Genomic DNA, 27,488 nt, shown 5'->3' on the forward strand with positions numbered 1-27,488 from the left:
CTGCTGCTGAACATCTGGTCAGTCAAAATCAAACACTTCTCAACCATAATATGATTGTGGAGGAGGTGACTGACCTGGGGTCAGTCTTGGGTAGGCATGCTCTACTTGCCTGTCTTGGTACTCAGTGCAGCAACAGCATAGGTTCCAGGGTTTGGGGACAAGGGATTCCATTCCTCTCCCTCACAGAGGAACCAACCCACCTCAGCCAGATGTGAGGGTTTGTATTTGGTGTTGGGTCAGAGAGACAAATAGGGATCTTGTGGGTGTTTACCCACTTGCTGCCCAGCTGCCTCCCTTTCTCAGTTGGTAGAGGCAGTCTTGGTGTAGTATTGGAGAACAAGAACAATGGGTTCTGGTGGACTTGAATGTCCAGCTTGGGTCAGCCTTGTCTAGTCTGGCTCAGGACTTCTTTGCCATTAGAATAGAGTGGGCTGTCTGAATACCTCATGGGCTCAGCGTATTTGCATATCTGGTTTTTGCTACAGAATAGATTGGAAGTAAACAAGTGTTTGAAGGAGTGAGTGTCACATGGTTTTCATAAATGGATCATGATCTGGTGAGATTTGGCTTGGCTGTGACTGACTCCCCCTGCAAGGGTGGGATCCATTGGGTTGGTCCACCCCAGAAGGTGATCTCACAAGCACATCTTTAGAAACTTAGTATCTGGAGCAATTTTGCAGTAACTTTAGAAATGAATTTTATGGGCCACATAGAGCTCCTGAGGGCTGTAGTTTGCCCACCTGTGCCATTATTGGTTTGGGGGAAACTGACCTGATAATATATCCAAAGTTTACATCTGTCTTCATCTTCAGTTGTACAACAGGTAATTTGGGATGTATGATAAAAATAAAATGTAGTTATAAAGTTAGCATGAAAGCTGCTGTATGTAATACTACTTTTAAAAAAAGCATTTGGCTTTACAGATTTAGGAATATATAATTAGCAGTGTATTTTTACTGAAATTATATAATTAGGAATAGATAATTAGTGCTTTTATATTACAATTCCCTATTGAATTCTTAAACCAGAATGTGCAAAGTAGCATAGGTACAGGTAAATGTTTAATTTGCCACATCATACACAGGTTTAGCCATGAATGTTTGCTGTCTAGGTGTGATCATTTCCTCCTCATTTTGATCATAGTTGTAACTCTGATAGTGCAGTGTAAGTGGGCTGCAGTTCATTGTTTAAACACTCCTAGCCTTATCAAATTGGCTCTGGAGTAAACCTGGTGCTGAATGTATGACTAATTCTTATGCTGGGTAATGGAAAGGATATGCTAGCAGTGGCATGAGGTAGTCATTACAAGGGGCAGAAAAAGTTAACTGTTATTGTTGTTAAGGATTCTTCTGAAGGATTCTTCTGTTCTCAACTCCAGACACAGTCTGCTGAGTCAGAATTGAGTTTACTTAATGTGCTGAGTAGCCTCCCAGGAGGTTAACCCTCAGTGTGCCTTACATTGCACACGTTTTTATAGAAAAAATGTATTTACACAATCCTTTACTAGGAAATGCGTACATTTCAACCTCAAAGTCTGAAATGATTACATTTGCATTTATCTGTAATGTGGTTCTCCTTGTAATGTTGATGTGCCTGGTAGTTCTGCAAACTGAAGAACAATCTTGGCTCCACAAATATGTATGAACTCCATTTTCTTAGTTACCTAGTATGATCATATATTGCTGTAAGTTCAATACCTCAAGACTGGAAACATACAATATGTTAACGAGAATAAGCACCATATAATTTCAAAACTCTGTGTTACAAACAAAATTGGCAAAAATATATTTGGTTACTAAAAGAAAGCTGTGCTCCAGGAATGTCAGTACTGTATAGCTCAATGAAGATGTCAAACCTGTATGCAGTAGCTTTGAAAAAGACAAATTCTATGCCAGGGATCATTAGCAAGGAAAGCAAGCAGAGGGTCACCTGTTAAGGATTGTTGTACAAATTAATATGTGTAAAAATCAATGCCCAATAACCTTCCACCTTAGGATAAGTCCACCATAAGTGATATAAGGTGCCTTTGTCCTTGCAGCCTCTCTAACACATAAAAGAATGGTTCTGATTTATATAACTCGGCAGGACCAAAGTCGAAAGCCATCTATGAATGAGCTTTAATCCAGCTGAATTCAGGTAGACTTGGTTTGGACTGCAGCCTTAACGGTTTTGCTTCCTGGTAGCAATATGTTTTCATGCAGCTCTCAAAAATAATTCTTGTATGCTATTTTTTTATTTCGTAATTTTGGCTTTCACTTGTAATCAAATGATCACATCACCATTTCCCTGTGCTTCATCACTTGTATAGCCTTAGTCAACAGAAGTTGTAATCTTTCATATGTCCTGAGGCCATAAAGCTTGCGATTGTATCAGTCTGGGTCTGTGTTGGTTCTTTCACATTCCTGGCTGTTCGGCTCTCCAGATTGTGCATTGTTAGTCACATAACTGATCAGAAGAGACTGGGTAGAACTTGCAGTAGCTTGTTAATCTGCATTGACATGCATAGCTTAGGAGTTTTCACTGTGTAGAAAAGGAGCCCATTCTGGAGAAACTCAGCTGTTGGGAATGTACGGAATTTCAGTCTTGAGACACTTCATGAAATGAACTTAATGCCTCAGGTAATGGAGAGTTTCCACTCAGCTATACAATGTTTGGGGCTCTTTCAAACATGCTGTGAAATTCTGGACATATTGTTCTGGAACTGGAACTTGTCATAGCTAGTGCAGGGTCATTGTTTAGTATACCTAATAGTTTTTTCAGCCTTTGATCCCCAGGCTATTCGTTTTCAAGAGATCCATGAATGTTGCTTGCAGATGTGAACAGTATGCATTTAATGCTGGAAAAACCCACAAGGATCTTTGTGGAAGCCTGACAAATAATGAAGTTGCCTTGATTCAGCTTGAATCATCAGATAATTGTGCCACAGCACCACCAAAAGTCAACAGATCTAAATCAAGTTTTTTCTCTCTCATTTCAGTTCAGACCAAAGGAAATTAGATCATAGCTTTGCCCTGCATTTTTTGTACCCATGCAGCCTTTCCCAGACACATTATGCAAATGAAACAATGTGCTGGTAGAATGACAATGAATACATTTGACAAAGTTTTGGAGGTCTATCCAGAGGTATATATACTGTGCTTGCTTTCTTTAAAAATGTTTAGGGGTACTCTCTTTTTCCTACGCATATTGAAATACTACCCCTCAATGAGACCAAACTTAGATTCACAAAAGGTTTAGGTGTATGCGTACCCCCCCCCAGAAAAAAACACTGGGTACATAGAAGCATAAGAAGCAAAATTTAATTTGTATATTTGAATAAACAAATGGGCAACTGGAGCATGCTGATTTCAGAACTGGAAGGAAATGCAGCTCTTCTGTGGTAGCATTTGTTTGGTTTCCACCATGAGAAAGGATAGCCTAGCAGACTGCCTCTCCCTGGTGCAGCCAAAGCCAATCTTTTAAGATCTGAGAACCTCCTGCTCATCATTCCATGACCAACATGGAATGCCCGCTTTGAATAATTCATGAGAGGAAGACAGTAATGGCATAATAATCTTTTTTGTGTGCGCACTGCTCAGTGTTATTTGTGAAATACAGTTGCATTTTCTGTTGATCTTGTTTCAAAGGAAAATTTGTTGAATGTTTTATTTTTAATGTAAACTTTGTAGAGATTTTTAAGTGGTCAATTTTTTAATAAATAATACTTCATCTGACTGATGCCTAATTCATTAAGTGATACTACAATAATATAAGGTATCTTCTGGATATCTATATTTAGGTTAAAATACACTTGCTTCATGCTCTCCCATGACAATATACACACTCTGTGTAGAAGAAGACCCATTAAGAGGCTCTTATTTTGGTCCCGGTGCACTCAACCTTGTATCTGAGAAACTTGGCCTCAAGTCCCATCTTGGCTTCTGTGCTTGTGCCAGCTTTTGATCCAGTTGCAACCTCTTGGCCTCAATTTGTTATATTTAAAATGGGTGTAATATCAGCTTGCAAGTTAGATTTGTATAAGGGTGAATACAAATGTTATGAAATGTGCAACAAACTAAAAATGTGATATAAATAGTTAAGTGCAGTGTCAATAATTCCTTTTCAAGATACTGTGTATCATTGTGCAGCAGTTGCTTGTGTGATAGCAAATTTATTCCAGGATCTCTTTGGTTTGTTCTGGTTAGTGCCCCCCAATTCTGAAGGTAGTAATAGCTTTAGAATTACATTTATGCTAGAATTATTTCTGTATTTAACTTTAGCAAAGAGTAACAGTCCATATTAGTGTCAGTTTGAGGAGGGGGAATCTTGGAACAAAAGCAATCGGGTAATCACAACTACACTATTTGAAAAAGTATAGAGCATTCTTTTAAGTGCTGTGCACAGCACAGAATATTCTGAGACGCATTCATAATGCTATAAATGTTTCAAATGTCTCTTTGGTTTTTGTGTCGTTTTAAAAAAGCAATCCATGGTTTCAAGAAATTAATTTCATGAGATATAAATTCCTCCAGAAAGAAAGCACATTTAAAAAGTTAGTATTATACTATAACCTACTAAGTTCATAACTTTCTTTGTCTAGGAGAACTATAGGGGGGGGAGGCAGTTGCCTTAATACATTTATTTTATACTAAATGTTTAAATTAGCTGTTGTAATAAACTTAAAATAAATTTCATCCTGGAGACAAGAAATAATGACCAGGTAAAATAGGAGTGAAATCCATTACAGTGGTGCCTCGCAAGACGAAATTAATTCGTTCCGCAATTCTCTTCGTCTTGCGGTTTTTTCGTCTTGCGATGCACGGTTTCCCATAGGAATGCATTCAAAATCAATTAATGCGTTCCTAGGGAAACCACCTTCAGACCAGGTCCGGGGACAGTCTGTCCCCGGACCTCTTCTGAAGGCTGGGGGGGGGGCAAGGGCTTTTCTTCCCACCCCCAGCATTTTAAAAAACCCTGGGACAGCGGAGGACTTCTCCGCTGTGCGGGGCTATCTTAAAATGCTGGCGGGCGGCATTTTAAAATCGCTCCGGACAGCGGAGGACTTCTCCGCTGTCCGGGGCGATTTAAAAGCCCCTGGGAAGGCAGGCGGGGGGGACAAAGACTTTCGCCCCCTGCCCGCCTTCAGAAGGTGTTCCCGCCCCCCGCCCCACTTCGGAACAGCTTTCCGAAGTGGGGCGGCGGGGCCAGGTGTCCCCGACCCCCCTCCCCACTTCGGAAGAGCTTTCCGAAGTGGGGCGGCGGGGCCAGGTGTCCCCGACCGCCCTCCCCACTTCGGAAGAGCTTTCCGAAGTGGGGCGGCGGGGCCAGGTGTCCCCGACCCCCCTCCCCACTTCGGAAGAGCTTTCCGAAGTGGGGCGGCGGGGCCAGGTGTCCCCGACCCCCCTCCCCACTTCGGAAGAGCTTTCCGAAGTGGGGCGGCGGGGCCAGGTGTCCCCGCCCCCCCTCCCCACTTCGGAAGAGCTTTCCGAAGTGGGGCGGCGGGGCCAGGTGTCCCCGCCCCCCCTCCCCACTTCGGAAGAGCTTTCCGAAGTGGGGCGGCGGGGCCAGGTGTCCCCGACCGCCCTCCCCACTTCGGAAGAGCTTTCCGAAGTGGGGCGGCGGGGCCAGGTGTCCCCGACCCCCCTCCCCACTTCGGAAGAGCTTTCCGAAGTGGGGCGGCGGGGCCAGGTGTCCCCGACCCCCCTCCCCACTTCGGAAGAGCTTTCCGAAGTGGGGCGGCGGGGCCAGGTGTCCCCGACCCCCCTCCCCACTTCGGAAGAGCTTTCCGAAGTGGGGCGGCGGGGCCAGGTGTCCCCGACCCCCCTCCCCACTTCGGAAGAGCTTTCCGAAGTGGGGCGGCGGGGCCAGGTGTTCCCGACCCCCCTCCCCACTTCGGAAGAGCTTTCCGAAGTGGGGCGGCGGGGCCAGGTGTCCTCGGCCCCCCTCCCCACTTCGGAAGAGCTTTCCGAAGTGGGGCGGCGGGGCCAGGTGTCCCCGACCCCCCTCCCCACTTCGGAAGAGCTTTCCGAAGTGGGGCGGCGGGGCCAGGTGTCCCCGCCCCCCCTCCCCACTTCGGAAGAGCTTTCCGAAGTGGGGCGGCGGGGCCAGGTGTCCCCGCCCCCCCTCCCCACTTCGGAAGAGCTTTCCGAAGTGGGGCGGCGGGGCCAGGTGTCCCCGACCGCCCTCCCCACTTCGGAAGAGCTTTCCGAAGTGGGGCGGCGGGGCCAGGTGTCCCCGACCCCCCTCCCCACTTCGGAAGAGCTTTCCGAAGTGGGGCGGCGGGGCCAGGTGTTCCCGACCCCCCTCCCCACTTCGGAAGAGCTTTCCGAAGTGGGGCGGCGGGGCCAGGTGTCCCCGCCCCACCTCCCCACTTCGGAACAGCTTTCCGAAGTGGGGCAGCGGGGCCAGGTGTCCCGCCCCCCCTCCCCACTTCGGAACAGGTCCTGGACCTCTTCTGAAGGCTGGCGGGGGCGAAAGTCTTTGCTCCCCCCGCCTCCCTTCAAAAGCTGTCTGGCCCAGGCATCCCGGACCTTTCCGCCAGCAGCGGCAGCGCTGCCGCTGCTGGCGGAGACTTGCCGGCATGCCGAAGCCTGTGCGCAGCGCGCCCAGGCTTCGCGGATCTCTCTGCCAGCAGCGGCAACTCTGCCGCTGCTGGCGGAGACTTGCCGGCATGCCGAAGCCTGCGCGCAGCGCGCCCAGGCTTCGCGGATCTCTCTGCCAGCAGCGGCAGCTCTGCCGCTGCTGGCGGAGAGTTGCCGGCATGCCGAAGCCTGCGCGCAGCGCGCCCAGGCTTCGCGGATCTCTCTGCCAGCAGCGGCAGCTCTGCCGCTGCTGGCGGAGAGTTGCCGGCATGCCGAAGCCTGCGCGCAGCGCGCCCAGGCTTCGCGGATCTCTCTGCCAGCAGCGGCAGCTCTGCCGCTGCTGGCGGAGAGTTGCCGGCATGCCGAAGCCTGCGCGCAGCGCGCCCAGGCTTCGCGGATCTCTCTGCCAGCAGCGGCAGCTCTGCCGCTGCTGGCGGAGACTTGCCGGCATGCCGAAGCCTGTGCGCAGCGCGCCCAGGCTTCGCGGATCTCTCCTGCCTTCAAAAGCCGTCCGGGATAGCAGGAAGCGCTTCCCTGCTATCCCGGACTGCTTTTAAAATGCTGGCGCTGGGGAGCAAAGCCTTTTGGCCCCCGCCAGCCTTCCTGGACCTCTTCTGAAGGCCGGAGGGGGGGGAAAGGCTTTGCTCCCCACTGCTAGCATTTAAAAGAGGTCCCCGGAGATTTCCCTATGGGCTTTCGTCTTGCGAAGCAAGCCCATAGGGGAATTCGTCTTGCGAGGCAAATCGCGGACGAAAAAACCTTTCGTCTAGCGAGTTTTTTGTCTTGCGAGGCATTCGTCTTGCGGGGCACTACTGTACTACATTTCTCAGCCTGATTGTCTCATCTGTAAATATTGTTGGATGCAACATGTGTCAGAGTTATTGTACTTCTTGTGGGCTGCAATTTTCAAGCTATGTGAATGTCTCAGTTTAGAGGGTCATGTGGGTGTACTAATTCCTGGAAGAGAACTCTCTCATTGGTATAGTCCTCTGGGGAATTTAAGAGTTCACATGCAACCTCCTCTTCCTTTCTCAAACAAGAGGGATTGTGCAAGGAAGCTGTTCACAGAAGGGAGTTCTGAAGGGATCCTTGCTTGCTGCGGCTCGGATCTTTTGGAGTTTCTGTAGCTTGATTTTGCATTGTACCGGTAGAGTGGATAACCTTGGAAATGCACAGAAAAATATCACTTCTTAGTGACAGTCTATAAGGATTTGCTTTTAGAAAGAAAGTCTCGGATGAGTCTGAATCTGCAATCCTTCCTGTATTTTCATTTCATGGATAGTTTCCCTTGAGAAAAGGATTTGGTATGATTCTGCTGGAACCAGAAACTATATTAATGGCAGTTCAATCAGGTAACTTCCCTTTAGTTAAAAATGTTAATGTGCAAGCAGTACCAGGATCTGGGGAGTGGAACAGAATGCAGAGGTGGGTTTTTTAAAAAAATAAAAAAGGTTGTATGTATTTCAACTTGGAGATTTCCTCCCCCATAAATTCAAATGTTTGAACAATGAGATCACTTCTCTGAATTTCAAGCAAATAGCTGCCAAACCTTAGGTTCTTTAATGAAGTAAATTTGACTGGGAAAGACTTCTCTCCTGATTACTGGCTGTGAGCATGCAGGCTACAGGTTTTAACTTTTGAGGAGTTCTGCAGGGAGCACTTGGACTAATCTTTGGGAATTTGCTTCTGCTTTTTATAGAATTTTACTTCTACAAAAATTGTTTTTTTGCTTACGTTTCAAATTCCGCTTATCTTCATTGTATGACAGCATGGTTAGTAAAAATTCTTGTAAAGATCCACTCTCATATGATTAAACTGTGTGAAATGAAGAGATTTGATACCTTTACAAAGTAAGGATGTACATATACAGTACCTTCCTCCTGTAAAAACACTTGCAGTGGAAATTGAGTGCATGCCCTCTTAAAGTTAGGGATTGTCTAATGTGTTGTCTAATGGCAATGCAGTATTCTCATGTTTACAAGAGGTCCAGAGAATCAACTCTCTGTGCTAGTGGAATGTTTTGTTCAGATAACTCCTTAAGAAAGCTGTTATCCCTTGCAAACTGGACAATTCCTACTTTCTTTTTTAAAAAAAAAGATGAGAGTGGGAATACTATAAAAGTCCCAGTTGCTCGGGGTAAGGTGGGGAATTGCTTTCTTTACTTCGTTCTTTCTAAAAAGTTGTTAGGGTCTGCAGCCAGGCTAGTCCTTCTAGACATTTATGGATCAGTATTAAAACACAGGAAGTGAAATTTGGAACAAAGGGACAATTTTTAGAGAGTGATATACTGTGATGATCTGTGTTGGGATTGATGGCTCCTGTTGGGGCATGTAGGAGAGGGATTGGAGCAGGAATAGCAAAGAGTCTGTCATTCATTGCGGATTTTTAAAGGATTTTTTAACAAGACCTTTTGTATGTGCCACAGGATGTACTGGAGGGTGCACTGGCAATCCCAAACTAAGCCGTGGCTTGTCTGAACATGTTGTCCAAACCTATCCTCATGGTTTAGCTCACTCCAGAATAACCAAAAACTGTAAACCAAGAACCAACATTGGATATGGCTTGTGGCTAGTCTGGAGAGAAGTAAACAATGAATTGCAGTTTGTTGGACACACCAAGCAATGACAGCTTAATAGAATGATGGAATGAAGGGGCCGTGATCCTCTTCTCAAATGACCACATGCTAACACATTGTAATAAGGCACAATTTGGCTTAGCTTGATGTGTTAACTAGGCCAACCTGAGCCAGGAAACTATGGCTTAATTCCTGCTTGCAATCAAGTGTCTGATCAGGGTTCATTAACCTGAAGAGAGCCATACAGTTATAGTTTGAAGCTATGTGTGTTTAAATTCTGTAACACTAGTGATTTTTAAAAAGAATATAAAGTAATTTTTGAATCTGGCCCTCCTCTCTCTCAACCATTTCCACTGGAAATGCACTAAAGTCTAATGCACACTATTATAGGATGGTGTATGAAACACAATTTATGAAATTATTTGGCATTAAATATTTGCTGAAAGCTACTTGCTTTTTTTAAAAAAAGCCTTTACTAAAAACAACTTGAGTGCTGTAGCTCTGTCAGTGTTTGGTTTATATGAGTAGATAAGTATCCGTAAACCTTGTTGCATGTGATCATATGTGTCAGGTTCCTTTTTTCTATTTTAAAGAAACTAGTTCCAGTTATTTAAATAGATTCTTCTACATACACACACACGGATTTTTCTTAAGTTCACTTCCTTTCATTTTGTGAGTGTGCTGTCCTAGTTTGCAGCTTCCTCTGCAGATAAACTGGAATTGAGGTTTTTCCCCTTCAAAACATTCCCAGCATGTCCAGTGTTTGGGATGCATCTATTTTTTTAAAGTATCTTGGTTCCCAGAAAAAGAACTACTTAAGATTTGTCTTTCAAACTCTGTTTGGCTGATGTCATAAACCAGTTCCAGCTGTCTTAGATTAAAGCAAATGCTGATAGTGAAGAGGGATTTCCATGGCATTCTAAAATAGGATGTGTGGGATGCACACTCAACATCCATTGTAGCTTATGAGGCCACTGCTGCTTAAAAAAAGAAGTGTGTGCGTTTATATAGGCATAAAATCACAATTTGAGTTATGGCTTAAAACAGGTGTGGGGAACTGGATCGGGCTGACAGGCCGGATTCTGATGTTTCCCACACCCCATGGGCCACTTTGACAAGTGGTCAGGGCTACCCACCTATTCTTCTTTGGCGATCACTTGTAGCAGAGTAAGATTGTCTTCCCTGAACACGGTCTTAACAGTGAGTCCGTAAGTGACTCTGAAGGCGAGTTCTGGATCCACATGTCCTTCCACAGTCAGTGGGGACATAGGTTTCCGGGTGGGAGTTGATCACAGTGAGAGACTGAAAAGTAGGCAGCTATGGTGGGAAGTGAGCATGCTGATTGGAAGTATTTACTGTTTAGGGAAGCTTTTAATGTTTGATGGATTACTGTATTTTAGTATTTTGTTAGAAGCCGCCCAGAGTGGCTGGGGAAGCCCAGCCAGATGGGTGGGGTATTATTGTTGTTGTTGTTGTTGTTGTTGTTGGCAGTTAAGGGAAATAAATGCACATTGACAAAATATAGCCAGGGCCAGTTTTTTTAAAAAAAATTTTATAATGATATTTATTAAAAGTTTAAAGATTACAGAAAAAAGGACAACAATAAAGAAATTAACAGAACATGCATTACAATACATAAAAAGAAAAACATAGAAAGACAATACAGCAAAAAGAAACAAAAACACTAAAACACACATCCAATATTCCATATCTTTACCTTTCATTTACTTGTTTCATTGACCTCCTCACACCTCCCTTTTTTTAATTCTAATTCAATTTAGCTATTTCAGCAAATCCTTTCCATCTTACTCAATTTTTGTTCTATGATTTACCTTAACCCAATCTGACCTTAAATTTTACACTTTGGCCCATTAACAATCCATTTTTACTTAATTCTTTATAATATTTCTGCTAAAGCCATGTAACTTCATTCCAGCATCCTTCTAACATTCATTAATTTTGCTATATTTTTGTAAATATGCTTTAAATTAAATATGCTTTAATTTTTTTCCAATCTTCTTCCACCGACTCTTCTCCCTGGTCTCGGATTCTGCCAGTCATTTCCATCAGCTTCATCTGCCATTCTTCCCTGGTGGGTAGATCTTGTGTCTTGGAAGGGCCAGTTTTTATGAAGGATGTCTATTAATAGTTATTAGCCTCAATGACTATGTTCTGCCTTCACTGTTCGAGGCGCTATGCTTCTGTATACCAGTTGCTGGGAATGAACAAGTAGAAGGTGAATGTTTTTGCACTGAAGTCCTGCTTGTGGAATTCCCACTTGTATCTGGTTGGCCACTGTGAGAACAGGACGCTGGATTAAGTGAGCTTTTGATTTGATGCAGCAAGGCTTCTTTATGTTCTTAAGTGTGGTACCTTGAGGGGGATTAACTTTCCTCCTCCCCACAAGGGTAGAGTTTTCCCACCCTTCCCTTTGCCTAGTTGTGTATGTGGCTGAGAAGCAAGGCTTGCTGGAAGCCATCTAGTGAGTTGATGTGTAGGAGGCAATTCTCTTGGCACTTAGATGCACTTTTGAGGATATGTTACTTCATAGAATCATAGAGTTGGAAGAGACCACAAGGGCCATCGAGTCCAACCCCCTGCCAAGCAGGAAACACCATCAGAGCACTCCTGACATATGGTTGTCAAGCCTCTGCTTAAAGACCTCCAAAGTAGGAGACTCCACCACACTCCTTGGCAGCAAATTCCACTGTCGAACAGCTCTTACTGTCAGGAAGTTCTTCCGAATGTTTAGGTGGAATCTTCTTTCTTGTAGTTTGGATCCATTGCTCCGTGTCCGCTTCTCTGGAGCAGCAGAAAACAACCTTTCTCCCTCCTCTATGTGACATCCTTTTATATATTTGAACATGGCTATCATATCACCCCTTAACCTCCTCTTCTCCAGGCTAAACATGCTCAGCTCCCTTAGCCGTTCCTCATAAGGCATCGTTTCCAGGCCTTTGACCATTTTGGTTGCCCTCCTCTGGACACGTTCCAGTTTGTCAGTGTCCTTCTTGAACTGTGGTGCCCAGAACTGGACACAGTACTCCAGGTGTGGTCTGACCAGAGCAGAATACAGTGGCACTATTACTTCCCTTGATCTAGATGCTATACTCCTATTGATGCAGCCCAGAATTGCATTGGCTTTTTTAGCTGCCGCGTCACACTGTTGGCTCATGTCAGTTTGTGGTCAACCAAGACTCCTAGATCCTTTTCACATGTACTGCTCTCAAGCCAGGTGTCCCCCATCTTGTATTTGTGCCTCTCATTTTTTTTGCCCAAGTGCAATACTTTACATTTCTCCCTGTTAAAATTCATCTTGTTTGTTTTTGCCCAGTTCTCTAATCTGTCAAGGTCGTTTTGAAGTGTGATCCTGTCCTCTGGGGTGTTAGCCACCCCTCCCAGTTTGGTGTCATCTGCAAATTTGATCAGGATGCCCTTGAGTCCATCATCATACTTGAACATGTGCAAGCTTGTATTCCATTCTACTTCACCCCAAGAGATAAAAAAACTGTCTAAAAGGAAACAGGTTGTCAAGAATAATGAATAGCACACTAATAATCACAACTTAATTTTTTGTAGACGGCCATGCCACCAGTTGTTTTGTAGGTGTGGTTTTGCATTTTGCTCTTAAGGAATATACCACCTTAACTGGACAAAGTGGAAGATCCCCAGATCAAAACTACCCTGAACTCTTTTAGAAAGGCTTAAAGTAGAGCTTTTTAAAATAAAGGTCAATCTTAATTACCCTTTCACATATATTTTTGTGTCTTTTACTTAGTAAGCATTTATGTTGCCAAATGTTCTTGGAAGAATCTGGAGCTATTGTAATGTATAGTAACTGTCCTTATTGACTGAATGCCTGATATTTTCACAGGACACAGTGTACTTGAACAGTGAAATTTATGTTTTTGACAGCTTTATTAGATTTCCATCCATTGCCTATCAGATTTATTTTTAGGAATATTAGAGTGCCGTATCGGTGTGAGAGAGTCATCTACATCAAACCTTTATCATCCTTTGTATTTTCTTCGGAGAGGGAAAACAGGGTGCAATATGAGCAGATTTTCTCTACAGCCTTCAAACACTGTTTAGCATCGGTGGCACTAAAATGTTTGACTTTGCACATCTTCTTTTCAGGTTCAGTATAATGCAGGAGTATGTTAGGCTTTTAGTACTGTGTAGTGGCTCTAACTAAGATGGAGAAATTCAGATAGGAAAAATGATTTTGTATAATAAATCAGAAGGTCTATTCTCACTATAACTTAGTTGGATATTGCCCATTATCACAGTTCAGTAATACAGCCCAACTAGGCAAAAACACTCCAGGAGGGTGGGGAAAGTGCTGTAGGAGCTAAATAGAGAGAGCCTAGAGCCTGAGGTTCCCATCTCCTGCTTTACAGTTTTTGCAGCCAGTTTGTTTCACAAGCCATTTGCAGCCACTGGTTAACCTACCATTTTCAGGATTATATTTTTTTTTTTACATTTCCTGTGTGAGGTGTTGCTTCCTTGTAAGTCTGCTCCTTAACCTTACACAGGATCATGAATGAAAAGGAGAAGACTCATAAATTATTTCAGTACAATAAAAATAATTGAGAATGCTTTGTTTCCAAAAGCTCAAAATATCAAGGGAAGTATTTTATCTTTGACCTTTTTAATAAAAAAGCAGCTTTAGGATTCCCACCTGGGACTAAGGCTCTATAGGTTTGTCAGAGCTTTCTTCTTCGGCATCAGTCATTAATAGGTCATCATCAGGCTTAATAACTTTGATTTAACCCGGTAGCACACAAGCCCTCAGTTTTGTCTCACAATAGCCAATAGCCAATAGCAGAGGTAGCTACTAGGTTGACTTTTCCAGTTTCCAAGAGATGGTTATAGTTCTGCCCTGTAGCAACTCTCCTTACAGAGTATCCAACCATCAGTTTGTCAGGAATAGCCTTACCTGACACTTCTGGTGCTACATTGACACAAATCTCTTGGATCTACAGCACCCTCTGCTGTTCTAATGTTATTTTATTAAAAGTGTCATTTGTGCCAAATGTACTGTGTGTCTTTTCCATAGTAAGGTTTGTCTTGCTTTTTAGGATATGCCTGGAACAAATCTCAGCTAAAGTGTCTAGAAATCCATGTTTGCACAAACAAATTTGATAGTTTACTAACATTAAACTTGGCTATATCCCATGTTTTGTCAAAGGAGTTTAGTAGATTCTACTCGGGTTTAGCCCATTTATACCCAAATAAACCTCATTTTTAAAAAGCTGACAGTGACTTGCCGAAGGCCGAGTATAGACTTGAACTCAAATGTCCTTAGCGCTTGAGTCCATGGGTGGGGAACCAGGCAGACAATTGAATTTAGACCAGCCATGCTCACCTGTTAAGTCAACTGACTTTAAATTTCATTGGACATGGAGATCTCTGAGCTAAGTGCTAAGATAACAGACAACTGATCTCTTATCTTCAGTCTTGGCACTAAGCACCACAGGACTAACATCTTAAGATCAGCAATAAACCTCTGCTTACTTGTTAAAAGACTGCAGGCAGAGACTTTTCTCTGATCTTAGTTCTGTGATGAGATAAGCCTCTGCCTGCTCAAGGAGCATTTCTTTTATCTCTCCGGTGGGATCATAGTAGGCCAAGCAATTGCTTTCTCTTTAGGCTCTCAATTCTTTATTCCTTTGCAACCCTTGCTTGAATTCATGCCATGGCTTCAAAGATTCCTGGTGAATGCAATTTTCCATGTGGAACCAATTCCAGTGAGGCTTGCATTTGACGTGAAATTTTAAAAGAAGTGAGCTCCAGTGGTTCTTTAGGAGCTTTGATGTTACCTGCCTCATCCCTGATGTCATATGACATCATGTATGGCACAGCTTTCCAAACTCTGTGTTGCAACAGTGTGTAAGTATGTCGTGCGAACGCTCCCTGTGCTCCTCCCAAGGCTGGAAAGGGGTTAGTTTAACTTCCAGTTTGCTAGTAAAACTGAATTACTGTGTCATGAAATGATTTATATCTAAAAAGTGTGTCACCAACATTAAAAGTTTGGGACACGTGGACTTGACTGAAAGAAAATGGCCCCTGACGGGTCTGATTTGATCTGGGGACTGCAGGTTCCCCATGTCTAATATATCCAGTGATTTTTAGATAGCCAATGGAGACCTTACCTTTGTTGCCATTCAGGGTTGCTTGGCTTCAGCATAATCACCATTTCATAAAATGCAGCATCTGTTTAGAAAAAGAAACATGGGCAGATGCCTTTATACTGAGTCAGACCTTTGGTCCATCTAGCTGAAGTTTTGTCTGCATTCACTGGGAGTGGCTCTCCAGGGTTTGACAGAGCATATTCCCAAGCCTGCTTAGAGATGCCAGGATTGAATCTAGGACTGTCTTCATGCAACACAACTGTTCATCCATCGATGGCCTAAAGTTAAAACGAGTGCATTATGTTTCACTTAAATGGAAAATGGTTTGCCCTAAATAACCCCCTCCTTGCTGTTCCCGCAGAAGCTTATTTCTTAGTTAAAATGTTGTGTTTAAGCTTTTTACACTCCTTCCCTTTCAAACTTTAACTCTCATGCACAGATATTTGCTAGCTGAAACACTGTAAAACTCCTCCCCATCTTTTGTAGTGACTTTTGTTTTCCTCATGCTTTGATTTAGAGTCTTGGAAGAATCTTTGGGATTCTTGGAGAAGGAGCCTGCGTCACTGAGAAACATTTGACTTTTTGGCCTTGTATTGAAGCTAGAAATCAAGTCAGTCTAAAAGCATTCCTTAGTCAAGCTGGCCTACTTACCCTTTAGTTTGAATATGAAAGGGCCTCAGTGGGAATCTTGGCATTTTTTACCACCTGTTGGGGCAGCTGCAGGTTATGTGAGAAGACTATTGATAAGACTATGGATTCAGGAGGATGTTTTAAGGGAGGTGGGAGAGATGTGTAGGGAAGTGGCAGTCTTTTTATTTTGTGCTTTCTTGGACCCCTTATTTAACATGTTCATGTATCCATGAGAAGTCTGGAGGGTGGCAACATGAGGAGCCTTTTCTGTGGTGGCTCCCATTTGTGGAATGCTCTCTCCAAGGAAGCTCACCTAGCATTATAAATCTTTAGGTGCCGGGCAAAAACTTTCCTCTCTGACAAGACCTTTTAGAAGTGGCCAGGATGTTTTTCCCCCCTCTTGGTTTTAATGTTTCTATGTGGGACTTTTTGTCGGTTTTGTTTTGGGTTGCCCTGGGCAAGATGAAGCGACTAACAAATTCAGTAAATAAAAATAAAAATATCCATTGTGTAACCCCAACTGAGCTGTGAGGTAACTGGTGGGAGGATGTAAAAATGTGACAGACCAAATAAAACTTGCTACCAAGCCTTTTTAGCACACAGACCTGGCTTCAGCCTGGTTTTGTACCACTGCAGTGATGGCATAGTAGAAGAAGATAGATACTGGTGATGTGGACAGATCACCGCATGTTGTGTGGGGGTCTCTGTTGCCCAAATGGTTAAGATTGTTAAGGCTAACAACTTAGAGACATTTACACATGGAACATAAAATTAATTTGAAGAAGAGTGCTACTACTAAGGGAAGAATTTGCTCAATATTGGTTATCCATGTTTTGTCATCTCTTTCAAATTCAAGTAGCTTGAGCTGCTTCTCTAGTAGATGCAGAAGTCACTAGGTAAGGTAATGGTAAAGGACCCCTGGACGGTTAAGTCCAGTCAAAGTCAGCTATGGGGCGTGGTGCTCATCTAACTTTTCAGGCCGAGGGAGCCAGCGTTTGTCCACAGAAAGCTTTCCGGGTCATGTGGTCAGCATGACTAAATTGCTTCTGGAGCAACAGGACACTCTGATGAGTGCCAGAGCACATGGAAATGCCGTTTACCTTCCTGCCGGAGTGGTACCTATTTTTCTACTTGCACTAGTATGCTTTTGAACAGCTAGGTTGGCAGAAGCTGGGACAGAGTGTGGTTGGTGCTGTGGTCTAAACCACTGAGCCTCTTGGGCTTGCTGATCGGAAAGTTGGTGGTTCGAATCCACACAAAGGAGTGAGCTCCCGCAGAAGGCACTATACATAATGAGAAAGTGTATTGGTATATAAAATTAGGAAACTTGTGGGTAATACCCAAAGGAGAATCAAGCTGAAGATTACGGAACTATGCGGTGAAGAACATTCTTGAAGAAAAGGGAAATACAGCGAAGGAGGATATAGAACATTCTGTAGAGGAAGATGTGCAACTTAAAATGTTGTATAAAGTAAAGCAGTTTAAGATATTGGGTATTTGCTTGAACACTGAAGATGTTCTTTATCTATATGGCAACCTTCTCAGTAGCGTGTCTGAAAGTCCAACTAGAGCACAGCAGTGCCTTATCTCATCCCAGTAAATAACTTCTCTCATTCAACAAAGCAAGGCTAGCTTTAACTGAAGTTCTGTGCAGCTCACTCTTACTTTTTAAGTTGTAATGGGCATGGATCTGAAAGAACATACAGTATCCTTCACAACCCCAAATACTATTTCCACATCCTTGAGGGAAACAATACTAAATTGATCCAAGTTGCTATGACAGTTGGCTGCTTCTAATACCTCTGGTGTGGCTGCAGTAGTAATCGTAGTTTTCAAGATGAATCATATTTGAATGATTTCATCAGTGTAGAACAGTACAAACTAAACTTGTCACAGTGATCTGTAGATGCCTCATCCTTTGGCTGCTCTTTAAGGTCCTGGTATCAACAGGAGCTTAGCTGGATGACATTTCTATTGACATTGAGTGACAGAGGCAAAAAATGTTTACTTTGTTCCATGTTGTAGGCCTGTGAAATGTTGGTGGTACTCCAGAAAATGTTGGTACTTCACAAAATCCTTAAAACTGGCCCACTAGTTTTAAACATTTATTGTATGCAGCTGCCACCTTTTATCACTTTCCTGAAAGCAGTAAATTCAGTAAAGATGGAGTCTGATGCTGGAATTCTCTTTTGTCAAGCTTATTTTCTTTATGATGCTTTCATAAATAGCATCACTATGTGTGGGTAACAATTTCTGGTACAATTTGTGGTTCAGTTCCTGCCCAGTCTGGGTTATTATGGCTTTCTTAGATGAATCTGCTGGCCTGGTTCATATGTAAAGAAAATCCATGGTTTCCCACTACATGAACAAGTCTGCAAGGAGCTTGTGTGCTCCTTCTCCAGTTTTGCATACAGGAGGAAGCTATCTAAATTTGCTGCTTTTGATTTTAAACAAACCAAACTCAGAAATGGTGGTTTGTTTCTACAAGAATGGAAACCACAGTTTGATACCTGGACTGTTCCCATTAACCGTAGTTTAAACAAATTTCAGTTTCTTAAATTGATGTCACAGAAAACTATGGTTGGTTTAAATTCAAAGCCAAAGTTTTGGTCATCTTTTGACATGTGAAATAGAAGGAAGGGAATTTGTAAGTCCGAAGCCCATTGATGTTAGCAGGAAACAATTTCCCTCCTTTTCAGTGGCAGGATGGAAGAAACAGGGCTGGGCAGGTTTGGGGCTCAGTGGAGGCCAGATGGGAACAAGGTAATGAGAGGGTGCTGGGTGGTCTTAATTATGGAGGGTGTGTGTGTGTATGAGAGAGAGAGAGAGAGCGCACACACTGACTCCAGCTCCACCTGCTGCTAGTATGCAGTCCCAGACTGCTTTCTACTACAGGAATGTAGCACTTGATCCCCAAAGGGTCACCTGTCCATGTTCTACTGCAATTTGGGAGGGAGGACAAATTTCCTTTTGAAATTGGTAGAGCTCTTTACTCCATGTTTTGTGATATATTTTTAAACAGGAGATTTGTTATTGTTTAGTCGTTTACCATCTCCCTAATGCTAGGGTCGATTCACGTGAAGGCTGATATGTTTTCCCCTCCTCCCCAAATGTGGCATCTGCATGGCTGCTGCAGCTGTAACTTTGAAATCATTTTTTTAAAAACCATGTGACTCTCCAGGTGATAACAACTGTTGGGAATTCATAGAACTGCCACATAGACAGTTTCCATATGGACAGGCTGCCACATAGCCACAGAGTTCAAATGCTACAAGGCCTGTGCTACAATACCGAAATGGTTTTTCAGCACCACCACGTGGGGCCTAATTTTGAACTGGCCTTTTAGCCCCTCTCTTGAGGGTATTGAATTTATAGCTAAATCAAGACCGTTGGCATAGTTCAGAGTGTGTATTGGGCATCTATAGAAATAAGTCAATTGAGGCTCCGGGGAGGCAAGAGGGTAGTCTCTGCTTCTGTGTAAATGAAGCATTCAAATTACGTTTGTGTCTTTATATCTGCTAAGGGTTTTGTTGCCTTGGCACATGCATTTGGAACCTAAAAATGTAGTAGATGTACTTTGCCACAGAGGCAGAGCTAAATCTTGGATGCGTTTTCATATTTGTTGAAAGGGAATGGTAATCTGGTTCTTGGTGCTTAGAGTACCGTTTGGCAGTTGAAATATTTAAAGTGCAGTGCCCTCGGATTTGTGAGGTAATGAGAGACTGATATGGAAAAGGAAGTGGGGAGGTCTGGAGGTGTGGAAAGAGCTCAGAATGTGCTTTGACGTCATCTGATAGGTTTTCCAGCATGCAGCGGCTATTCCTGCTGCATCTACAGTTCATGTTATTTTAAAACTCTGTCAAAAGTGAGGGTGGCAGTATATCCTGTGTGTATGCAGGTCCACTGTGGGGGCAGGGACTGCCTTGGGGCCTTTCAGCAGCTGGGCAGGGATCCAGATTCCCAGGCTGGCTGACTCCCTGCGCCTGAGAGAAACTGCAACTGAAGTTTCTCTGTCCATCATGGCTAGGAAACTCCTGAGCTGCTTGAGCAGCTGCAGCCAGTTGCCTGGAAGGATAAGCTCTACGCTCTGGGCAGCATGTACAATGTGCTGCATACTTTGAAGTTTTGCTCAATCACTCTGAAAGTAATTGTCGCCACAAAGTGATTTCTTGGGAACACCCCTTGTTTAGGTTGTCTGTGTACCAAATTGTTCTAAACTATCATGTAATCCCTGTAAAGGTAGATTTAGAGTGAAGCCTTTGAATTTATATTCCCTTTTGTGTTCCATAGTAATCTGGGTGCAATTATTTGGAGAAGTCTTGAATTTCTCTGTGGACTTCAGTCTAGATTTTTGAAGCTTTGTCCTTGCTCAGCAATAACATCCAAGAGACCTCTTAATTCCTAGGATGAAAATTGTGCAATTCTTTCACTACAGGGAGTAGGACTAGGAGTGCTATTCCAGTTTTCTTTCCTGTGGGACTGCATGTTGTAATGTTTTTATCTGTGAAATATTTTAAATATTAAGCTGTTTTTGCCCTATAAGGCAATAATTATTCGTTGCAACATTTCTTTGCAAAGAAATTGAAATGTTTTTGTATCAGACCTAACCAAGAGAAGGGATCTTCCTTGAATATTTTCAAGACAAGAAGATGCATTATTATATGTCCTTTATATCTAGGGTATCTAGTATTAGAGCAAGAATTAACCTAACTGACTCTATGGCTCTCTTTCAACTTGTGCCAGATTTCACTAGCTGTGGCAAGAGGGAGGGGAAGGGCTGTGGCTCAATGGCAGAATACTTGCTTTGCATGCAAAAAGGCTAGGTTCAGGTCCTAGCATAACCAGGTAGAGATTCCTGTCTGAAACCCTGGATACCTTCTGCTAACCAGTGTAGAGAAATAACTAGACGAACCAGTGTCTGACTCTGTATAAGAAAGCCTTCAATGTTCCTAGGGGGGACATACTCGCCTCCTTGAGGAAAGCAGAATCAAATTGATCAAGAAGTGCTAAGAGTTGAAAAATCTTTTCTCCTTGATTATTGCAAGTTCTAGTTCTGCAGTGAATGGTAGCAAGCAGCTGGAGGTTCATGATAGTCTTTTATAAAATGGAGATGCATTCTCTTAATGTTTTTCTGACACAATGCTCCACTGTACTGTAGTATTTAACAGTTGTTAACCATTGAAAACCAGAATAAGGTCTTGCCCTTATTCTGACATTTCAGAAATGGAGCAGACAGGTTAAACTAAACCACTCCTTGTGATACAGTTACAGTGGTACTTCTGGATGCGAATGGGATCTGTTCTGGAGCCCTGTTCGCATCCAGAAACGAACGCAACCCGCGCCTGCGCGGGTCGTGATTCGCTGTGCATGCGTGTGATGTAATTGTGACCATCTGCACATGTGCGAGTGGCGAAACCCGGAAGTAATGCGCTCCGTTACTTCTGGGTCACCGCAGCGCGCAACCCGAAAATACTTATCCCGAAGCTACTTCAACCTGAGGTATGACTGTATTTTGGTCTTTAATGCACAGAGAATTCTCTCTTGTGTTAATCAGCACCTTTTCTGTGTATACTATAATTGAGTATTGGTTAAATGGATGCCTCAGTGCCTACTGATCCAGAGATCCCCGCCCCTCCAAAAAAAATATCTTTGTGAGCACAGCAGTTAAGCTTCAGCGGTGGAGATGAGGAGGAGAGGGCAGGAACTAAATTACATGATGATGCTTGCCTGACAAATGTTTGAGGTCTGAGTAGAGAAACCAACTGCTTTACTATTTTGGGTGAATGAGGTTAGCTGTTGCTGCAAGCAGTTTCATGAAGGAATCCATCCATCTGTCAATGTGCACAGCCGTGAGTGAGGCTCAGTACTCCCTAGCTCCTTACAATGTGTATGTACATACACCCCTTCTTGGGGGAGTGTAGGCCTTTTTCTTTTTGAATCCAGTGTTAATGAAACTGGCTGGTAGCTGAGAGTAAGGCTACACAAGCGTCTTTGTGCAACCTATTCTGACAAGTCCCTTCCTGAGGATTATACAGCTCTCCAGAGGCCTGAGGGACATTTTGGTCTTGGGATTTTCTTCAGCATGTTGGACAAAACCAAAACCCTCCAGCCTGCTTATGGTGGGATTGTGCCATTTGCAGAGATTGTGTCAAAGGAACAAAAGAATGTAAGCTTGAGTCAGGATTCTTACCACAGCTTGCGGGAAGGTTCGTAAGCTCTTTCTCTTTTCCTATTTTACTGTGACCGTTCTTAATGGTTTGCATATTGAATCTCTTATGGTCTTCCAGTATATCATAGATCTTTCCAATGAATTAGTTTGTGCTGGTAGTGTTACTTACTTGGATGTGTTTCAGCTTCTCTTGGAAGCTGCTGCTTGTTCCATTTTATGAAGGTCTCTTGTAAGCAAGGGTATGAATCATTCTGTTAGAAATTTAATTGGTTTTTACAGCAAATGTGGGAGACTTTAGTCTTCAGCAGGCCTCAGTGTCTCAGTAGCACATGTAGTTGTGGTACAGAGTGCTTATGAGGGACAGAAAAAGGATATAAATTGGTTATGAATATTCATGTAGTGCAGTATCAATATTTGATCCATGTTCTTGAACAGGTATTTGGGCAGGGGGAATTAAGGTATGAGACATCCAAGAAATGAATATTATTGTAAGCAGGGGGATTGTAGATTTGTTTGAAGAACAGACAGTATTGGGGCAGGGAAGGAGATGTGAGGAAATTGAGGCAGTCAGCAGAAGGGTTCCTGTTAGCAGAAATAATGAAGGTGTCTGTAATAAAGTCTAGCATGCCATTATATGGAAAGGCTGAAGGTGAATTTATGGGCAGGTGTAACCAATGAAGTCCCCTCCAGTTGTTGGATTAAAACTCCCATGGTCCCTGACCATTGGCTGTGCTGGCTGGGATCGACAGAAGAGAAATTCCAACAACATCTGGAGAATACCATATTTGCTGCCCTGGAATAAGGAAATTGTGTTTAAGACGAGGAAACAGTACTTTAAGCATCTCCAACATTCACAAAAGTTTAAAAACTATAAACTAGGTATTTTCCGGTATCATTTTAGACTACTTTACCACATATGTTAAAATATGAGCTTGTGCTTAGAAAAAAATACCTAACCGAAATGTAAAATGAGCATCAGTTTCTTTAAGGAAGTCTGCTTTCTCTGAGCATTGTGTATCTTCTCTAGCAAGATGAATGGGAACATGTTTCACACATGGCAGTTGTAAACTAGAGATTTTTTTTTTAATGTACATGCATCTGAGTTGGTGCAGGCATTTATTGAATTGAAATATTTGATTGTCACTTGTACAACTTGTACACAGTGAGATCACACGAGCACAGCTCTCTTAGTCTTAATTCCCCTCGTTTACTGACGCACATCCACCAAACCCGAAAGTCAGTTGCCCTGTTATCTTTTCATTCAGCAGCCTAACAGCCCATGGATAGAAGCTATTCTTTACCCTGTTGGTGCGGCTAATCATGCTTCTATATCTTCTGCCTGAGGGCAGGAGATCAAGAAATTGCTGGCCAGGGTGTGAATCATCCCTGAGAATTTTCTTCACTCTCCTGAGGCAACGTTCTTCTGCTATTTCATCCAGCGGATTCATGGGACAGCCCATAATATTGTGCTGTATTCACCACCTTCTGTAGGCACTTCCTATCAGTTGATGTCAAACCAGCATATCACACCGTGATGCAGTATGAAAGGACACTTTCTATTGTTGACTGGTAGAAGGAGATCATCAAATGTTGATTGACATCGTTCTTTTGCAATACTCTGAGGAGATGGAGTCTCTGTTGGGCTTTCTTAATCACCTGGGTTGTATTTATTTTTCAAGTAAGGTCTTCACTGAGATAAACTCATAGGAATTTAAAGGAAGAGACTCTCCACACACAGCCCTGCCCGATGTACAGTGGGGCTAGTTCTCCTCTCTTCCTCCGAAAGTCCAACACCATCTCCTTTGTCTTGCTGATATTAAGGTGCAAGTTGTTCCTTAGGCACCATGTAGATATTTTTTGGACCTCCCCTCTATACGCTGATTCGTCTCCACCTGTTATTAAACCCATTATGGTGGTGTCATCTGCAAACTTAATAATTGCAGTAGATGGGTCAGATGATACACAATCATATGTATACAATGAATACAGGTAGGGACTTAGCACACATCCCTGTGGTGATTTATGGATTGGAACCAACCAACACCTTAAGTTTATAATCTGAATGCACCTGATAAAAGGCTGCCTGCTTACATTTTTGCCAATCATCTCTCTTAACTGTTCTCCAAAGCGAAACTGTCATTTGAAACTGTCATTCAAATCTGTTGGGTAAGTGCATCTTTTCCTTCCCCCAACTCCCACACAAAGGGGTGTAAAGATGCTTACTGTTTGGTGAAGCTGCTTCTTTTGGAAACATGTAAGTCCAGAATCCTTTCTATAAAGCAAGTATACATTGCCGGGATCTGTTGGAGACATGTAGGTAAATTCAAAACATTGCCAGCCAAGGCAATCAGTGAGTTACCAGCCCCATGGGATGCAAGCAGAAGATTTGGGAAAAGACCACAACAGGAATGGGAGCTGGAATTTGTGTTCAAGTTGCAGAGAGCAAATATGTAGCAGAAGTGTGGTATCAGGTTGTGACTGGTTCTTGAAGGAAGTAAAAGCAAGTATGTTTTTTGAATATTTGTTGATGGGGTCATTTGCTTTTTGTGTAGTGTTACAAAATTTTAGGATACTCAGAAGGATGCTGGACATGACAAAAGGCAGGGTTCAGCCGTAGCAGGCAGTTGGGATACTTTTGACAAAGTAAAGAATTCGCACAGAAACAGGCTTGAGCAGCAGCCGGTAACCTTCTCTTGTTAATGCAAGGCTCAGGGGGGTGGGGGTGGGGAGGAAGCTAAAAAAGAGATATTGCAAGTGGAAGTGCAGCTTGCAGTCAGGTTTTTGAAGAATCAGCATGAAAGACTGATCTTATGGGGTGGGATTCCTGCCAGAGCTTACACTCCAATTCTGGATAGCTCCCAGACAAGGCATATACTCTGGAATTTATTCAAGCCTAGTATGGTCCAGCTGCAATGCCATTTGACTTATTTGTTTTAACTTGCAATCCCATTGTACCAGCTGTGCTTGTGTAATGTATTTGGAAAGGTAGATGCTGTGAGCTCTGTGGAAATGCATTGCACTGCACTCTAGCAGTTACTGCTACTATGTCTATGCTCTAAGACCAAGCACTCCAGCTTGCCCACCTTGGCTCAGAGACTTCTAGCATTAACACTTCCATATAGTGCTTCTATTCAGATGTATTTGGTGTTTTAGCCTATCATGCTTTAGCCTCTCTGTACTGCTATAACGTGCCCCTTCTGACTCTCATCCTGTGCCTGCCTGTCTTGCTGGCCTTATACTTGGAACGGGTAGCATTTCAGAGAAAACAGAAGGTCCTTGCTTTCAACATCCTACCTAGCAGCCTAAATTTCACTTCCAGGACCTCATGTTTACATTTCCTCACTTCATTGGTGTCACAGCCACTAACTCCCCCCACAAACTATCAGGCTATCTAGACAGTATGCAGCACCCACATTTTTTGTGTTGGGCGAACAAGGCAGTCTGCAGTCTGCACACGCATCACACACCCAGCTATGCATGCCCCCAATTATCAAACCAGCCACTATTAGTATTCCCTCTAGGGCAGGCATGTCCAACTCCCAAGAGACTGCGATCTGCTCACACTATAAAAAGACTTGCTGTGATCTACCCATTCTCATTTCCAGACGTTTGTTGTGTGTATGTGTTTTGGAACACTATGGCGGTCGACCAGGGACACCCCCCCCCCCCCGCGATCGACCGGTTGGACATGCCTGCTGTCGGGGATATCCTTCTCACTGAAGGCTGAAACTTTCAGCTGGGTCCTTTTTTTAACCTATGAAGTGTAATTCATTTAATATAAACTGAAATCTACGTACATTGAGTTTGATCTAAAAGTTAAGCTTACCTTTTTTATTTGAAGCTGACTCACCCACTATCTAGGTTTCTGCCATGTGGAATTCTATATTAGTGGTTAGGATTTAGTCTAGTTCTCTTGCATACTGTAATACCTCTATTGCAAGCCTTTTTGTTTGTGAACTTTGTCAGCATTCTAGTCTTGCTGTGACAGCTGAAATGGCAAACAATGGTTAGTGCTTGCCCGCCAACCCAGAAATGGAAACTCATTTCAAACCAAAATTTCAGATTTTGGTTTAATGGGAAAGTGTTGTCTGATGAAGCTAAGCAAATAATTATTCAGTTATCGCTACCATGTATAGTGGAGGCCACAACTTGAATGAACCCTTTTCTTCTTCTTTATAGGTTCTGATTAATTAGAATAATTTGCTAACCTCTACTGCACTGTTAGGGCCAGTCCCAAGCACTGAGCTACTTTCATTGTGGTCCATTTGTGCTATGATGCGTATCAGACTTCAAATTGTTACTGTTGCATTATGTCTAGGTATAAGGGCTTTGTTCAGAATTTCTCTAATATTCTGATTTTCAGAGGAAAGTAACTATTGTTCTGTAGTGTATAGTCCCAAGTTACTGGTCCCTGCCAGACTGAAAGGCACTGCCACTGTGTGCTCATTTTGAACATACATTCAGCTAGTAAGCACCATGCACTAATCAGGTGGTTTTCTTTTCTTGTTGTCTGCCTTGCCCTTAGTAAAGATGGCACATTTCAGCTTTTATAAATGAGGGTCATTATGACACAGTTTAAAAGCATACTCCATAAATATACCAAATATTCAAACAGGAAAACTGAAACTAATGAACACATAAGGGCTGGATGTGGAATTACAGGAAGAAAGGCTCCATCTGAATAGTAGACTTAGGATGTTACAAGAAATTAGGTGATAAGGAAGTTTGGAAGAGTATAGATACCTGAAGCAGCTGCTTTCTGTTCAGACTTTTTGGATACATTTTACATGTTTGCTCTCCTAGTTTACCAGACTGCTCCTATGAGCCACAGCTGTTGCCTTAGACCAGGTATGGCCAAACTTGGCCCTCCAGCTGTTTTGGGACTATAATTCCCATCATCCCTGACCACTGGTCCTGTTAGCTAGGGGTGATGGGAGTTGTAGTCCCAAAACAGCTGGCCAAGTTTGGCCATGCCTGCCTTAGACCTAGTGGCAACTGTCTGAGGCACACTTGATTTGCATACTGTGATCTAAGTTTGTTTTCTAAAATAGTCATTGAATTTATAGATTTAGAAATTTGGCAGCCAAATGGAGTTGTCTTCTCTTTCTTAGTAGAGCCATTTAAAATTATAGACTAACTTAGGTCTTGCCCGTTAATATCAATAGGCCTACTCAGGAATATGACTAACATTGATTATAGCCCATTGTGCTTTTATTGCACTTTTATTGCTTCCATACCAAGATAACAATTAATGTGTCTGAGAATGTTCTTGGATGCTTGACCATGATTACAGTGTAGTGGCCCAGTATTAATGGAGATGTTCAAGGCGTGTGTGTGTTTATATTGGCAATATTGCATTCATTTCAGATGGAGAGGTCAAAATAGAAAAGATTTCATTATAAGTGCTTTTTTCATTTCAG

General features: G+C 43.1%; 1 protein-coding gene across 2 annotated transcripts in view; it reads left to right on the plus strand.

Moving 5' to 3' along the window:
* Positions 1-27,488, plus strand: part of MRTFA (myocardin related transcription factor A) — a 65,188-nt gene that overhangs the window by 705 nt on the left and 36,995 nt on the right. The window lies entirely within an intron of this gene.

Source organism: Podarcis vaucheri (genome assembly GCF_965113315.1).
Source record: "Podarcis vaucheri genome assembly, chromosome: 10".
Taxonomy (NCBI): Eukaryota; Metazoa; Chordata; class Lepidosauria; order Squamata; family Lacertidae; genus Podarcis; species Podarcis vaucheri.